The sequence below is a fragment of the Mobula hypostoma genome, chromosome 3 (assembly GCF_963921235.1).
Source record: "Mobula hypostoma chromosome 3, sMobHyp1.1, whole genome shotgun sequence".
Classification (NCBI taxonomy): domain Eukaryota; kingdom Metazoa; phylum Chordata; class Chondrichthyes; order Myliobatiformes; family Myliobatidae; genus Mobula; species Mobula hypostoma.
In genome coordinates, this window is record NC_086099.1 from 194,309,002 (window position 1) to 194,325,633 (window position 16,632).

Here is a 16,632-nt window from a genome sequence, read left to right on the forward strand (position 1 = left end):
CAGATAAGACTAAGGAGAGTCCCAAAGCATTTTAGGTGTATATTCAGTTCAAGAATTTAGCTCAGGAAGGCCCACTTTAGGACAAAGGAGAGCAGGTATGTGTGGAGAGGAAGTGTACGAGTTCCTAACTGAGAACTTTGTATTGATAATCACCAAGAAGAAGGATTTAGGTAATGAGATCAGTTAATGTTCTAGTGCATGTTAGTATTAAGAAAGAAGAGGTACTGTATGTCTTAAAAAAATATGAAGATATATAGGTCCATGGAGCTTGATGCAATCTAGCCAAGGATACTGTGGCAGGCAAGAGAAACTGCTGGGAACTGACAGATGTTTGTACAGTATTCTCTTTAGCCACAGGGAAGGTTCAAGAAGACTGGAGAACTACCAATGTTTTTTTTGTTTTAAGAAGTACAACGGGCAATAATCCAGAAGATGATAAGATGTTGAATTAAGCATAAGCCATAGGAGTAGAATTAGGCCATTCAGCCATCAAGACAGCTCTGCTATTCAATCACTTGCTGATTTATCCCTCACAACCCCATTCTTCTGTCTTGTCCCTATAATCTTTGACACCCTACTGATAAAGAACCTATCAACCTCTGCTTTAAATACACTCAGGGGCACTTTATTAGGTACAGGAGGTACATAATAAAGTAGCCACTGAGTATATTTATGTATGTTCAAAAAATCTGCATGCTTTGCATTCAGAGATGCTTTGATGCACACCATTGTTGTAATGTGTGGTTATCTGAGTTACTGTCGCCTTCCTGTCAGCTGAGTCCAGTCTGGCATTTTCGCTCACCGAACTGTTGCTCACTGGATGCTTTTTTTGTTTTTTGACCATTTACAGTAAACCAAGGGTTCACAGCCTGGGCTCCATGAACTCTTCAATTAACGACAGGAGTCCTTGGCATAAAAAAGGAAGGGAACCTGTGCTGTAAACTCCATTGACGGTTGTGTGTGAAAATCACAGGAGATCAGTTGTTTCTGAGACACTCGAATCTCCCCATCTGGTACCAATAATCATTCCATGGTCAAAGTCACATTTCTTTCCCAATGCTGATGTTTGGTCTGAACAATAACCTAACATCTTGACCATGCCTGCATGTTTTTATGCATTGAGATGCTACCATATAATTGGCTGATTAGATATTTGCATTAATGAGCAGGTATATCTAATAAAGTGGCCACTGAGTATATGCCCAATGACTTGGCCTACATAGTCGGCAGCAACGAAATTTGTTCTAATCCCTAAAGGGATGTCCTTGTATACTGAGGCTGGTCCTAGACACCCCCTCTATTGGAAACATCCTTTTTATGTCCACATTTTCTTGCCCATTTAATATTTAAAAGGTTTCAATGAGATTCCCCCAACTCCTCGCCCCCATTCTTATAAACTCCAGCAGGTACAGGTCCAAAGCTATTAAACGCTCATCATGTTAACTCTTGTATTACTGGGATCATTTTTGTAAACTTCCTCTGGACATTCTCCAATGCCAGCACACCCTTTCTTAGATATGGAGCTCTAAGCTGCTCACAATACTCCAAATGTTGTCTGACCAATGCCTTATAAAGCCGCAGCATTACATTCTTTCCTTTATAGCCCAGTCTTCTTAAAAATCACATTTAATTCACAGTGAATACTGTTGAATTAAGGGAAATGAAATTCACTGTGTGTTGGTACATTGAATACAAAATTGGCCTGGTCATACACAACAGAGGATAAATGATGGAAGAGTGTATTTTTTCTAACTGGAGGTCTGCAACTAGTATTGAACTACCGGGATCAGGGCTGGGTCCTCTATAATATAAGCAAATGGATTAATTGAATGTAAGACCTTTGATTAGTAAGTTGGCACAAAACTGGTGGAGTTGTGGATAGTAAAGAGAAAATGTTAAAGAATACAGCAGCATATAGATCTGTTGAAAGTTTGTGTGTAAAAAAATGACAGATGGAGTTTAATCTGTATAAGTATGAGGTGATGCATTTTGGGAGGTCAAGTGGAAGAGAAGATTATACAGTAAATGACAGGACCCACAGGAACATAGATGTACAGTGGAAGCCTGGGGTGCAAGTCCACAGCTTCCTGAAGGTAATAACACGAGTGGCTAGGATGGTTAAGCAGGTGTTTGGCATGCTTTTCTTCATTGGTCTGTGTAAACAAAGACAAGCATGTTATGCTTGAATGAATTTTTGCTTGTGGCTCATTTGGAGTATTGTGTGCAATTCTTGATGCCCCACTAGAAGATTGAGACTTTAAAGTGGGTGTAGAAGGGGTTCTCCAGGATTGGCATGTATTAGCTATAAAGAGAGATTGGACAAACATAGATTGTTTTCTCTAGAGTGTCAGTGGTTGAACGGTGACCTTGTATAAAATTATGAGAAGGATAGGTGGGGTAAATAGAGTTGTCCCAGGGCGGAAATGTCAAATATTAGGGGCACGGGTTTAAAGTGAGAGGCAGAAAGTTTAAAGAGATGTGTGAGGTGATTTATTTTATGAGAAAGTGGTAGATACCTGGAACATACTGCCGGAAATGTTAGTGGAAGTAGATGTGATAGCAACGCTTATGAGGCATTTAGGCAGACAGGTGAAAAGGCAAAGGAATAGTAGAAACAAACCATGTGCAGACAAATAGGGTTAGTTAGGTTGGCAGAAACTTGATGGGATGAATGGCTTGTTCCTGTGGTGTTGTGTCATTTTCTAAGTCAGATGAGGCTAATAAATTCATGTTTATAGCAAATAGAATTTTAAAAATTGCTAATGTTGTGATTGTTATTTTCCACTACCGAGTTGTTCACAGCAGTAGCTAGGTAATTAACTCCTGGGGATTAGGTAATTAAAGGAGAATTAGAAAGCATAGTATCTGTTTCTTTTTCTGAAGATGCTCCCAAATATTTCCAGCATTTTTTGTTTTTATTTCAGTTCCAGTGCCTGCAGTTTTTGCTCTTTAATTTTGCACTACCTTACTTCCCATTTTTCTGTTTTCTATTTATGATTTATAATTTAAATTTTTAATATTTACTATTCTTAATATTTGTAATCCAGGGAGCGGGAAGCGCAGAATCAAATATCGCTGTGATGGTTGTACGTTCTAGTATCAATTGTTTGGCGACAATAAAGTATAAAGTATATAAAGTATGCACCCATACTGAATTCATCAGTTTCATCAACTTTGTCTCCAACTAGCACCCTACCCTTAAATTCACAGTCTATTTCTCAGTCCTCTCTCCCCTTTCACGGTCTCTGTCTCCATCACTGGAGACAACCTATCTACTGATATCTTTTATAAACTCACTGATATCCTCAACTATACCCCTTCCCACCCTGCGTCCTGTAAAAATGCCAATCCCTTTTCTCAGTTCCTTCTTCTCTCAGGGTGAGGCTTTCCTTTCCAGGACATCAGAGGTATCCTCCTTCTTCAAAGAACGGGGTTTCCGTCCACCATTGATGCTGCCCTTATCCACATCTCCTCCTGGACATCTGTGCTCACCCCATCTTCCCATTGTCCTAACAGGGATAGAGTTTTTGTTATTCTGACCTACCACCCCATTAGCCTCTGCATTCAACACATCATTCTCCACAACTCCTGCCATCTTCAATGGGACCTTACCACCAAACACATCTTTACCTCCCTCACCCCCTGCTCTCTGCCTTCCACAAGGATTGCTGTCTCTGTGATTCCCTTGTCATCCCACTAATCTCCCTCTTAGCACTTAACCCTGTAAGCAACAAAAGTGTTATATCTGCCCATTTTACTCCACCCTCACCTCCATTCATGGCCCCAAACAATCCCTTCAGGTGAGGCAACACTTCACATGCAAATCTATCATGGTCGTCTACTGTAACCAGTGCTCCCGGAGCAGCCTCCTCTACATTGGTGAGACCTGATGTAAATCAGGGGATCTTCTTTGTTGAGCACCTCAGCTCCATCTACAAAAATTAAAATTTCCCGATGACTGGGCATTTCAATTCTTATCCCCATTTCCGTTCCAACATTTCAGTTCATGTCTTCCTCTTCTGCCGTGATAGGGTCGCTCTCAAGTTGGAGGAGTAACACCATAGTCTGTCCTGGTAGCACCAATCTGATGGCATAAACATCGATTTTTCCAATTGTAATTTTTTTCCCCACCTCCCCTCTTTTTAATTTCCCCACTCTGGTGTCTCACCTCTTTTCCCCATCTATCTATCACCTCCCCCGATGCACCTCCTCCTTTCCTTTCTTCCATGATCCACTCTCCTCTTCGAACAGATTCCTTCTTTTCCAGCCCTTTGCCTTTTCCACTTATCACCTGTCAGCTTCCTACTTCATCCCCCTTCTCGCACCCACCTGGCTTCACCTTGTAGCTTGTCCTCGTCCCCCTCCCTACACCTTCTTATTCTGGCTTCTTCTTCCTCCCCTTGCAGAGCTGTTGAATTGTTGAAGGCTCTCGGACCGTTTGTTCATTTCCATAGATGCTGCCTGACTTGCTGAGTTCCACCAGCATTTCTTGCATATTGTGCTGTAGCAACATGTATGTTTCGCAGAGAGAAAAAATATTTTGATAACACATGGGTGAAGAGGTTCAAAATGAATTGGTTCCTTGCATTTGAAATATGAAATCATTTCCTTAGCATTGCAGTAGGAAGTAATGCTGAAAAGTTCCGGAACATACAAATAAATTATTGTGTTCTTCATTTTAATTACTTGATAGAAGAGAATATTTCTACGTAATTTCTGTCAGGAATCTAAGTTTCTGTTTGAGTTAATTAACTTTTTTAATAGTTCTTGGATGGCTTACAGTTTTGGATAGTTATGGACAGCTGCTGTCAGTATTCTGTGAATCTGAGTCAACAATGTCATGTCACTATGTTGCTACCACTGGCATTTGGTTTGCATCATATATCTTGATTCAAAGTTCAAAGTAAATTTACTATCAAAGTACGTATATGTGTGTCACCATATACAACCCTGAGATTCATTTTCTTGCGGGCATACTCAATAAATCCAATAACCAAAATAGAATCAATGAAAGACCGCACCAACAGTCTGAACAAACAGTGTGCAAAAGGCAATAAACTGTGTAAACACAAAAAAAGAAATAATAATAAATAAATAAGCAATAAATATCAAGAACATAAGATGAAAGGTCCATGAAACGGAGTCCATAGGTTGTGCGAATAGTTCAGTAATGCAGCAAGTGATGTTATACATCCCCTCTGGTTCAAGAGCCTGATGGTTCAGGGGTGATAACTGTTCATGAACCTGGTGGTGTGAATCCTGAGGCTCCTGTACCTTCTTCCTAATGGCAGCAGTGAGAAGAGAGCATGGCCTGAGTGGTGGGGGTCCCTGATGACGGATATTGCTTTCTAGCGACAAAGTTTTGTGTAAATATGCTCAGTAATGGGGAGGGCTTTACCCATGATGGACTGGGCCATATCTACTACTTTTTGTAGGATTTTCCATTCAAGGGCACTGGTGTTTCCATACCAAGTTTTGAAAGTCAGTGAAATGAACCAATTTGTTTTTCTTACTCCAGTAAGAGATAAATACTGAAATATATAGTAATGGCAAAATTAATAAACTAGTAGTTTATTAGCTTATAGTTTATTAGTAAACTAAGCTTTATTGATCACTGTTTATTTTCAATACTGAGAAAACAAGGTTGCCATTATTGCTATTTAATCTTGTTTAGCGTTGCAATTTTCCAATATGTTTTGAGGCTGAGTTTGAAATGATACAAAAGTAATGAAAGGCCGTAAGACATAACAACAGATTAGGCCATTTGGTCCATCAATTATGCTCCACCATTTGAGCATGGCTGATCCAGTTCCCTCACAACCCCAGTTTTCTGCCTTCTCCCTGTAACCTTTCTTTCGTTTTTTTTTGGCGTGTGCCTGCACGCGTGCGAGTCTGTGCGTCTGCGTATGCATGTGTGCGAGTCTGTGCGTCTGCGTATGCATGCGTGATCCGTGATGATGTCTTTTTCATGGCTTTTCCAAGGCGCAGAGTGAGAGAGAGACTGTATGGCACATCACTCTTCACACAGACATTTTCGCAGTATTTTCCCTTTGTTTTATGAGGTCGAGTTGTGGTCTCGACTCTCAACCCGGCATGGATGGAAAACGTACTCAGGAGCAGACCCGACTAGTTTCAAACCTGGGCACCTCCGCTCCCAAGTCCGGTGCCGATGTTGTTGCACCACCAGCCAGCCCTCCCTGTAACCTTTCATGCCCTGACTAATCAAGAACCTGTCTACCTCTGCCTTAAATACACCCAGTGATCTGGCCTCCGCAGCTGCTTGTGACAACAAATTCCACAGATTCACCACCCTCTGGCTAAAGAAATTCTTCCTTATTTCCATTCTAAGTGGACACTTCTCTAATCTGAGATTGTGCCTTCTAGTCCTAGGCTCCCCCACTATAGGATATATACTCTGCACATCCACTCTATCTAGCGTTTTCAATATTCAATAAGTTTCAATTATACCCCTTCTCATTCTTCTAAATTCCAGCAAGTACAGGCCCAGAGCCATCAAACACTCATCATATGATGTCTTTCATTCCCAGAATCATTTTAATGAACCTCCTTTGAACTCTCTCCAATGTAAGCACAGCCTTTCTTAGATAGGGGGCCCAAAGCTGCTCACAGTAGTCCAAGTGAAGCCTCACTAGTGCCATATAAAGCCTCAGCATTACATTTTTATATTCTAGTTCTCTTGAAATGAATGCTAACGTTGTATCTGCCTTCCTCACTACCAACTCAACCTGCACGAGGACTCCCTAATCCCTAATCCCTTTGCACCTAGTTTTGTTTTAAATTTTCTCCCTGTTCAGAAAATAGTCTACACTTTTATTCCTTCCACCAAATTGCATGACTATAGACTTTCCAACACTGTATTCCATCTGCCACTTCTTTCCCCAATCTCCTAATCTAAGTCGTTCTGCAGCCTCCCTGTTCCCCAACACTGCCTGCCTCTCAACCTATCTTTGTATTATCCACAAACTTGGCCACAAAGCTATAAATTTCATTATCCAAATCATTGACGTACAACGTAAAAAGAAACTATGCCAACATAGACTCCTGCGGAACACCACCAGTCACCAACAACCAATCAGAAAGGGTTCCCTGTATTCCCACTCTCTGCCTCCTGCCAATCAGCCAATGCTCAATCCATGTTAGTATATTTCCTGTAATACCTCATGCGTGGCACCTTGTACAAGTACACAACAACCTTTGATTCTCCTTCGTCTATCCTGCTTGTTATTTCCTCAAAGAATTCCAAAAGATTTCTCAGACAAGATTCTCCCTTAAGGAAACCATGCTGACTTTAGCCTATTTTATCATGTGCCTCCAAGTACTCCCAAAACGTCATCCTTAACAATTGTCTCCAACATCTTCCCAACCACTGAGGTCAGGCTAACTGGCCTATAATTTCCTTTCTTCTGCCTCCCTCCATTCTTGAAGAGTAGAATGACATTTGCAATTTTTCAGTCCTCTAGAACCAAGCCAGAATCTACTGATTCTTGAAAGGAGTTTTAGCTCAATATTTCTTTGAAACCAGTCTCTAAATGTCATGTGCCCATTTATGTGACACTACTTTGTCTAATTACACTGTAATTTAAATATTATACGTATAAATATTAAGAATCAAATATGCCCATGAAAACAAATAGGATGATAAACTAAATAGAGGAGCAAATATGGAACAGTTCAAGAAAGGTTTCAAGATCACAGAATCTATACAGATGAGCAAGGTCACAATCCTTTTAAATCAAACTATTCAGATATGCTATGCAGTTCTCAGCCCCTCCCCCTCTTTTGCAGCATCGAATTGTTTCTGAGTTGATTCCACTGCTTTATCTTACGTTCATCACACTCAGCAGGAAGAATTATCTGCTATTAGACCTAGAAATCTTTGACTCATTGAAACCTGTATCTCCTTCCTACTCCCACAGTTTAATTTCATGTTAGATTAAACATCCTTTCTTTCCACTATTTTATATAGCCAAAGACTATTACCTCTCATGTCTCAGCATGTAGAAAACTATCATTTTGAGTAGACTGAATTCTGATGGATTTTCTTTCTTTTGTGCAAAAAAATTGAAACTGAATTCTTGACCCCAAATCTATCTAGACTTTCCCAATAACTCAAACCCTCCTATTTCACACCAATGCCTTGGCTGCTATCTGCACTGATCAAATACTTTAAAGTCGAAATGGGATAGCAGTGATCACGGAATACAGGAATAAGAGTAGGCCATTTGTTCCCTGTCAGTGAAAGCATTAGTGACCTATGACCTAACTCCTGTGGTGAGAGTCCAAAACGAGGATGGTAAGGACTGAAGTGCTGAAGTATCTAAGACTAGAATCGAGCACGATATGACGACAGGGTTCTAAATGAGACACTAGATGAGAATCCAAAGTTATGTTGATAATTGAGCATTGAACCTGAGTTCAGCTGCTCTTTAAATATTAAAATCCTGGTGCCAAAGCATGGCCGCCAATTTTTAAAGGAGGTGTGCCTGCTATCCATACCCTGGAGAATTAGAGCATCTAAACCCCAGAAGCTGGCACGGTTGGGTGCATATTGTAACAGGCCCCTTCCACTACGGCTAACTCCTGACGGTCTTGGCTGCTCGGAATGATATTGATGGTAGTCTTGGATGAGAGCTGGATCCAAGATGTCCCCTTCTGGAATGCCCAGCACTGTTCCTCGGGTCCAAACCTTTCCCAGTCAACAAGGAATTGCCAAACATCCTGAACAGTTTGTGAATCCAGAATTCTTATGGTGAAAACCTGTTCCCCATCAACAAATCTGTGTGGTGGTGGGCTAAAAGACTGGTACTCACAGGTTTCAATTTGGATATATGGAAGGTGGGATTGATCTAAAGGATCTTGGGGGGGCTGCAAGGTGTAAGTGGGTTCACTTTCTTAATAACCTTGAAGGGTCCAATTAACTTGGGTGCCTGTTTCCTGGACTCTACCCAGAGAGACAAATGCTGAGTAGACAGCCAGACATCTTGCCCAAGCTGCAAAGCTTGTCCAATCTCTTACTAGCTCTTCCTTCAGTTAGTCCTGACGAAGGGCCTCGGCCCAAAACGTCGACTGTACCTCTTCCTAGAGATGCTGCCTGGCCTGCTGCGTTCACCAGCAACTCTGATGTGTGTTCCTCATGTTTGCCCTCACTTCTTTTGTGTTTGGCCTTCAGTTCACCCTTACAGGTAGAGGCCAACAAAATCTCCCTCACCCCAGTTCATTTCTCCTTGTAGCTTCAGATGAGATCTTCAGCAGCAGGAACCCCCAACCCTGGCCTCCTGCTCAGGGAAGAGTGGCGGACAATACCCAGGTTGGCATTCAAATGGGGACATCGCTTGCGCAGAATTATGTAGTGTGTTGTGGGTGACCTCAGCCCACATCAAATGATCACACCACTTATCTGGTTTTCCTAAGGGCAGCCAGGCATCTCAGGGTTTGCTCCACATTCTGGTTCACCCACTCTGTCCGACCGTTGGACTGTGGCTGAAATCCAGATGTAGGGCTCGCTGTAACCCCGATCGATATACAGAACACCTTCCAAAAAGGTGACACAAATTGTGGATAATATCCACTGGAAATCCGTGGATCCTGAAGACCAGATGAAGGACAGTATCAGCTGTCTTCACCAGAGTTGATGTCCAGTGCTATGAGTTTCCAGGCTTTCAAGAGAAGCGATCCACAATTACCATGTTAATGCTCTTCCCCATGAAAGGCAGAAGACCCATGACAAAGTCCATGGAGATGTGTGCCCATGATCTGTCTGGAACAGGTATGGGCTGAAGGACCCCCTGAAGTTGGGCGTGGGGCTCCTTGTTCCAGGCTCACTCCTTGCGTCCTTGCACGTATTGTCGGACTTCCTGAGGCACTCCAGGCCACCAGTATCTCCTCTTAATGAACTTGAGGGTTCTGGTGACTCCCAGGTGAGCATTGATGTACCTCAGATCTAACCAAACGAGATGAACTGACAATCCAAAAGACCGTTCTTGGGAATCTCCCCTTGCACCTGTGCCTTGTGAACAAGGGCATCGATTCCCCAATGAATGAGTGCTATCACCTTAGCTTGGGGCGAAAAGGTAGTAGGCTCTTACTCTCTCTTGGTTTCCCTGAATTGACGAGACAAGGCATTTGGTTTTAGATTCTTTGACCCTGATCAATAGGTCAGAACAAAATTGAATTGGTTAAGGAAAAGAGATGACCAGGCCTCACTGGAATTCAGTCTCTTGGCTCCTGAATATGAGCCAAGTTTTTGTAGTCTGTCCATACAATAAAAGGGTTCTTGGCCCCCTCAAGCCAGTAACACCATTCCTCCAATGCCAACTTGACTGCGAGCAGCTCTCTATACCGGATATCGTAGTTCACCTGCACCGGGGATAGATGCCTAGTGAAGAATACATGTGGGTGTAACTTATTGTCTGAAGGTGTCAGCTGAGACAAAATGGCACCCACTATGAGGTCCAAGGCATCCACCTGCACTACAAAAGGAAGGTCTCAGTTAGGCAAGCCCAAAATAGAAGCTGTCGTGAACAGCTGTTCAAGCTCTGCAAAAGCAGCCTCTGCTTTGGTAGTCCAAACAAAAGGGCCCGAGGATCTCTTAGTTAGTACCATCAGCAGGGCCACCACTGAGCTGAAGTTCCTGATGAACTTTCTGTAGAAATTGGCAAATCCCGGAAATCATTGGACTTATTTCACACTGGATGATTGTGGCCAATCTCTGACTGCCTGTGCCTTAGTAGGGTCCATTTTAAGATTGCCATTAGAGATGATAAAAACCCAAAATGAAACTGTGGTTACGTGAAATTCAGATTTTTCCAGCTGGACATAAAATCTATGATCTAGAAACATTTTTAAGATATCTCTGTCATGAGTGATGTGCTCCTCCATAGAATTTGAAAAATATTAGGATGTCATCCAAGTAGACAACGGAGTATTTATGGAGAGCATTCCGGAGCACATTATTTATAAAGTCCCGGAACACTGCTGGCATGTTAGCAAGGCTGAAGGGCATTTCATCATGGCTGATTCAATTTTCTTCTCAGCCCCACTCTCCTGCCTTCTCTCCGTATCCCTTCATGCCCTGAACAATCAAGAATCTATCAACCTCTGCCTTAAGCATACATAAATATTTGGCCTCCACAGCTGCCCTTGGTAAAGAATTCCACAGATTCACCACTCTGGCTAAAGAAATTCCTCCTCAACACCATTCCAAAAGGCCGTGCCTTTATTCTGAAGCTGTGTCCTCTGATCTTAGGCGTGCCCACCATAGGAAACATCCCCTGCACGTCTACTCTTATCAAGGCCTTCCACCATTTGATAGGTTTCAATAGGCTTCTGAATTCCAGCAAATACAGGCCCAGAGCCATCAAATGCTCTTCAGATGATAAACCATGCAATCCTGGAATAATTTTTGTGAACCTCCTTTGAATCCTCAACAGTTTTAGCGCATCCTTTCTAAGATAAGGGGTCCAAAACTGTTCACATTACTCCAAGTGAGGCCTCATTAGTGCTTTATAAAGTCTCAACATTACATCCTTGCTTTTATATTCTAGTCCTCTTGAAATGAATGCTAACTTTGCATTTGCCTTCCTCACCACAGACTCAACCTGTAAAATAATGTTCAGGGAATCCTGCACAAGGACTCCCAGGTCCCTTTGCACCTCAGTTTTTTTGTATTTTCTCTCCATTTAGAAAATAGTTGGCATTTCTTCTACCAAAGTGCATGACCATACACTTCTGACACTGAATTTCATCTGCCATTTCTTTGCTCATTCTTCTAATCTGTCTAAGTCCTTCGGTAGCCTCGCTACTTTCTCAAAACTACCTGCCTTTCCACCTATCTTCATATCTTCTGCAAACTTTACAACAAAGGCATCAATTCCATCATCCAAATCTTTGACATATAACATAAAAAGGATTGGTCCCAACACAGACCTCTTTGGAACACCACTAGTCACTGGTAGCCAACCAGAAAAGGCTCCCTTTGTTACCACTCTTTGCCTCCTGCCAATCAGCCACTGCTTTATCCATGCTAGAATATTTCCTGTAATACCATAGGCTCCTAGCTTGTTAAACAGCCTCATGTGTAGTCAAAGGCTTTCTGAAATCCAAGTTCACATCATCAACCAATTCTCCATTGTCTATCCTGCTTGTTATTTCTTCAGAGAATTCCAACAGATTTGTCAGGCAAGATTTTCACTTGAGGAAACCCTGTTGACCATGGCCAATTTTATCATGTGTGTCCAAGTATTCTAAGACCTCATCCTTAATAATCAACTCCAACATCTTCGCAACCACTGAGGTCAGACTAACTGTAGTTTCCTTTCTTCTGCCTCCTTCCCTTGAACAGTGGAGTGACATTTGCAATTTTCCAGTCTTCCAGAACCATTCAGAATCTTGTGCTTCTTGAAAGACCATTACAACGCACTCCTTGGGAAACTAGGATAGTTCAAACACCAATGAACACTAGGTGAGGAAGCCATGGCAAGAACCTGGGTCACTGATGAATCTCTCCAGCCGGTTCGCCTAACCTCAGTGGTTGGTTGGGAAAGTGTTGGAGTCTATTATTAAGGATGATATTTCGGGGTACTTGAAGACTAATGATAAAATAAGTCAAAGTCAGCATGGTTTCTGTGAAGGGAAATCTTGCCTGACAAATCTGTTAGAGTTCTTTGAGGAAGTAACAAGCAGAGTGGATAAAGGACAGGTAGTTGGTGTCACTTACTTGCATTATAAAAAGGCATTTGATAAGGTGCCACACATGAGGCTGATTAACAAGATAAAATCCTGTGGTGTTACGGGAAAGATATTGGCATGGATAGAGGAATGGCTGACAGCCAGGAGCTAGCGAGTGGGAATAAAGGGGGGCTTTTCTGGTTGGCTGCCAGTAACTAGTGGTTTTCCTCAGGGGTCAGTATTGGGACTGCTACTTTCACATTCACAGGGATGATTCTGGGAATGAAAGGGTTAACATATGAGGAGTGTATGGCAGCTTTGGGCCTGTACTCACTGGAATTTAGAAGAATGCGGGGGATCTCATTGAAACCTACTGAATGTGAAAGAACTAGACAGGGTGGATGTGGAGAGGATTTTCCTGTGGTGGGGGTATCCAGAACTAGAGGGCACAGCCTCAAAATTGAGAGGCAACCTTTTAGAACAAAGGGAAGTTTTTTCACCAGAGAGTGGTCAATCTGTGGAATGCTCGGCCACAGACTGTGGTGGAGGCCCAAGTCCATGGGTATATTTAAGGCGGAAGTTGATCGTTTCCTGATTGGTCAGGGCATCAAAGGATATGGCGAGAAGGCAAGTGTATGGGATTGATTGGTATCTGGGATCAGCCATGGTGGAATGGCTTATGGTCTTATGGTGTTGGGATATGGACTGACTCCGCAGTGTGACCGACAGCCTCTCCCGAGCGACTCTAGCTTCCTCCTTTCAACAGTTGGTGCATGGCTCTGTCTTGAAATTTTCTCACTGTGGCTGGCCACAGCTGCCGGGAGGCTGCAATACCCCGCTGGGTCCATAGTAGGCTCAATCGTACTGTGACAAGAGACTTAGGCGAGGACGGAAAGGACCCAAGAGCTGAAGTATCCAAAACTAGAATCAAAATATGATACAAGACTGAGACGAGCACAGGGTTCTAAACTAGACACTAGATGAGAATCCGAAGTAGAACTGATGATTGAGCACCAAACCTGAGTTCAGGTGCTCTTTAAATATTAAAATCCTGATGCCAAAACATGGCCACCAATTAGTGGAGTGGGCCAGAATATTTAAAGAGATCGTGCTAGCTATCCATACTCGGGAGAATCAGAGCATCTAAACCCTGAAAGCTGGCACAGTCTGGTGCATATCATAACAACTCCATAAAACTACTTTTTTCTAGTAACTTTCCATATCTTGGGTTATCAGTATCAAAGTTCCTGTCTCTATACAAATACTTCTTTACTTCTGAAAGAGATGGCTAATTTTTTTTGTTAGAATTATTCCTTAATAAGGCCCCTTTATAGCATGTCTCGAGAATGAAAGGTAGTCACTCAATTCAGAAAAGTTCAGGTGAACTTGTTATCCTGTCTCAAACAGGTGCCTCTGTGGAAAATACTGCTACAATGTGACCATGCTTTTATGTGGATCTGAGAGGATGTAATCAGATGTAAATAGAATTGTGGTATGCTTCTTTGATGCAGGCAGACATAGCAGACAGATGGAAATTCTGTAAAAGAAAAGCATGACCAAAATAGAAATGTTCCAGCAAGATTACATTGCAGAGTTGTGCCAGGCTTTTAATATATTAAATGCTCTGTGGTAACACTTAAATAAATCATGGGTTTATGAATTCTTCCTACACTTGGAGGATGATTGGAAAATAACCAGATAAATAGCGCATTTGTTTTCATTGTTGATGAATGTCTATTTGAGGAGTGGCTACAATCTCTTTTTAACAAACCAAATGAGACTTCAAGTTGAGGGTGTGTATTAAGCATGACGTTAGGTCTGTTGATTTATAATGATCAAATGTCCATTTTCCACTCTTTGCTCGTTTCCCTGGGATTTTCACTAATGCTGAGTTACCTAACGTTTTTCTGTCATTCATTCTTTGGGGTTTTTTTCTGTTCCATGGATGGCTGCAAAGAGTAAGAATTTCAGGTTGTATACTGTATACATTCTCTTGTATTAAATAGAACAATTGAACTTCAGAAAATTTCAATTTTGTGTGCAGTTTGGATTCAGACTATCAAATATGCCTGAAATGAAGACTCCCCTTCCCCCAACATTTAACTGTACTGGGGTTCATGAGTAGAAGGTTATGTTCTCGGACTGTTGTAGCTCTGGAGAATAGTTTAAAAATCTGGAAGTACTGAGAAAGTAGGCGTTTTGATGCAAACCCTCACTTAGCTCTTTGGGATTCATTTGATCTGATGTCAATTTTGTTTTTACATATCTTGTAGCTGTGAAATTGAGGGAAAGTCCACTGCCCTAAAAGTTCACTGATCAAATATTTCAATATTGAAATGAGCCTATCAGTAAAATGTAATGTCAATTTGCTCCGACAGACAAGGTGAAGGAGAATCCCAAGAGCTTGTACAGATTCTATATTAAGACCAAAAGGATAGCAACAGACAAAATTGGGCCTCCGTAAGATCCAAGTGGATATCTATGCATGGAGCCAAATGAGATGGAGAAAATCTTAAAAGGATTTTTTGCATCTGTATTTACTCAGGAGGCAGGCACAGTGTCTATGGAAGTGAGGCAAAGCAGCAGTGAATTCTTGGACCATATATAGATTACAGAGGAGGTGGTGTTTGCTGTCTTGGGGCAAATTTGGGTTGATAAATCCCCAGGGCCTGACAAGGTTTCCCCCGGACCCTGTGGGAAGCTAGTGTAGGAATTGCAAGGATCCAAGCAGAGATTTTCAAAATATCCGTATCTATGGGTGAGATGCTAGAGGATTAGAGAATAGCTAACGTTCCTTTGCTTAAGAAAGGCCTTAAAAATAAGCGAGGAAATTATAGGCCAGTGAACCTGATATCAGTAATGGGTAAGTTTTTGGAAGGTATTCTAAGGGACTGGCTAGATTAAGTAGACAGGGACTGATTAGGGATAGTCCACATGGCATTGAAGTTTTCTTTCTTTTCAAATCTTTTTTATTGTTATACAGGAAAAATAACATGAGTACATTGAAGTAACAACACTTACAATGCCTCAAAAAAACCATTATCTTAAGATTGAAAAAAAAATTTTGTGATAACAAAAAAACCTACTAAGCAGAAAAGTGAGAGAAAAAAAAAAGAACCCATTAGGTGTACAACCCCTGAGTCATGCGTCATACAAAAAGCCTCTAAAAATAAACATCAAACCGCCAGCAAGAAAAGAAAGTATACTAAAAAATTTACAATTAGATCGTGAAAAAATTATATCAATTAACTCAAATGATAATAACGAGCAAGTGAGCCCCATCTTTTCTCAAAATCAAATAAAGGTTCAAAGGTTCAACTTCTAATTTTCTCCAAACTAAGACATAGCATCACTTGAGAGAACCATTGTGACAAAGTGGGAGCTGATGTATCCTTCCACTTCAACAAAATGGCCCTCCTAGCTATCAATGTAACAAATGCAATAACATGTTGGTCAGACACAGAAATACCATGAATATTTTGAGGAATTATTCCAAAAAGCACAGTTAATTTATTAGGTTGTAAATTAATTTTAAGTGCTTTAGAAATTGTTGAAAAAACTGACTTCCAGAACTGTTCCAATATAGAACAAGACCAAAACATATGTGTCAGTGTAGCTACCTCAGTTTTACATCTATCACAAGACTATCAACATTAGAAAAGATTCTAGAAAGTCTCTCCTTTGTCAAATGATAACGATGTACAATTTTAAATTGAATCAATGAATGGCTAGCACAAATTGAAGAAGAGTTAACCAACTTCAATATCCGCATCCAACGCTCGGTCATAAAAGTCAAATTAAGTTCCTTTTCCCAATCCTGTTTAATCTTAGATAAAGGACGCTTATCCCATTGTAATAATAAATTATAAATTCTTCCAATAGAACCCTTAATCAAAGGATTCATACTCATAATAGTATCTAACAGGTCTGCCTCCAATATGTAAG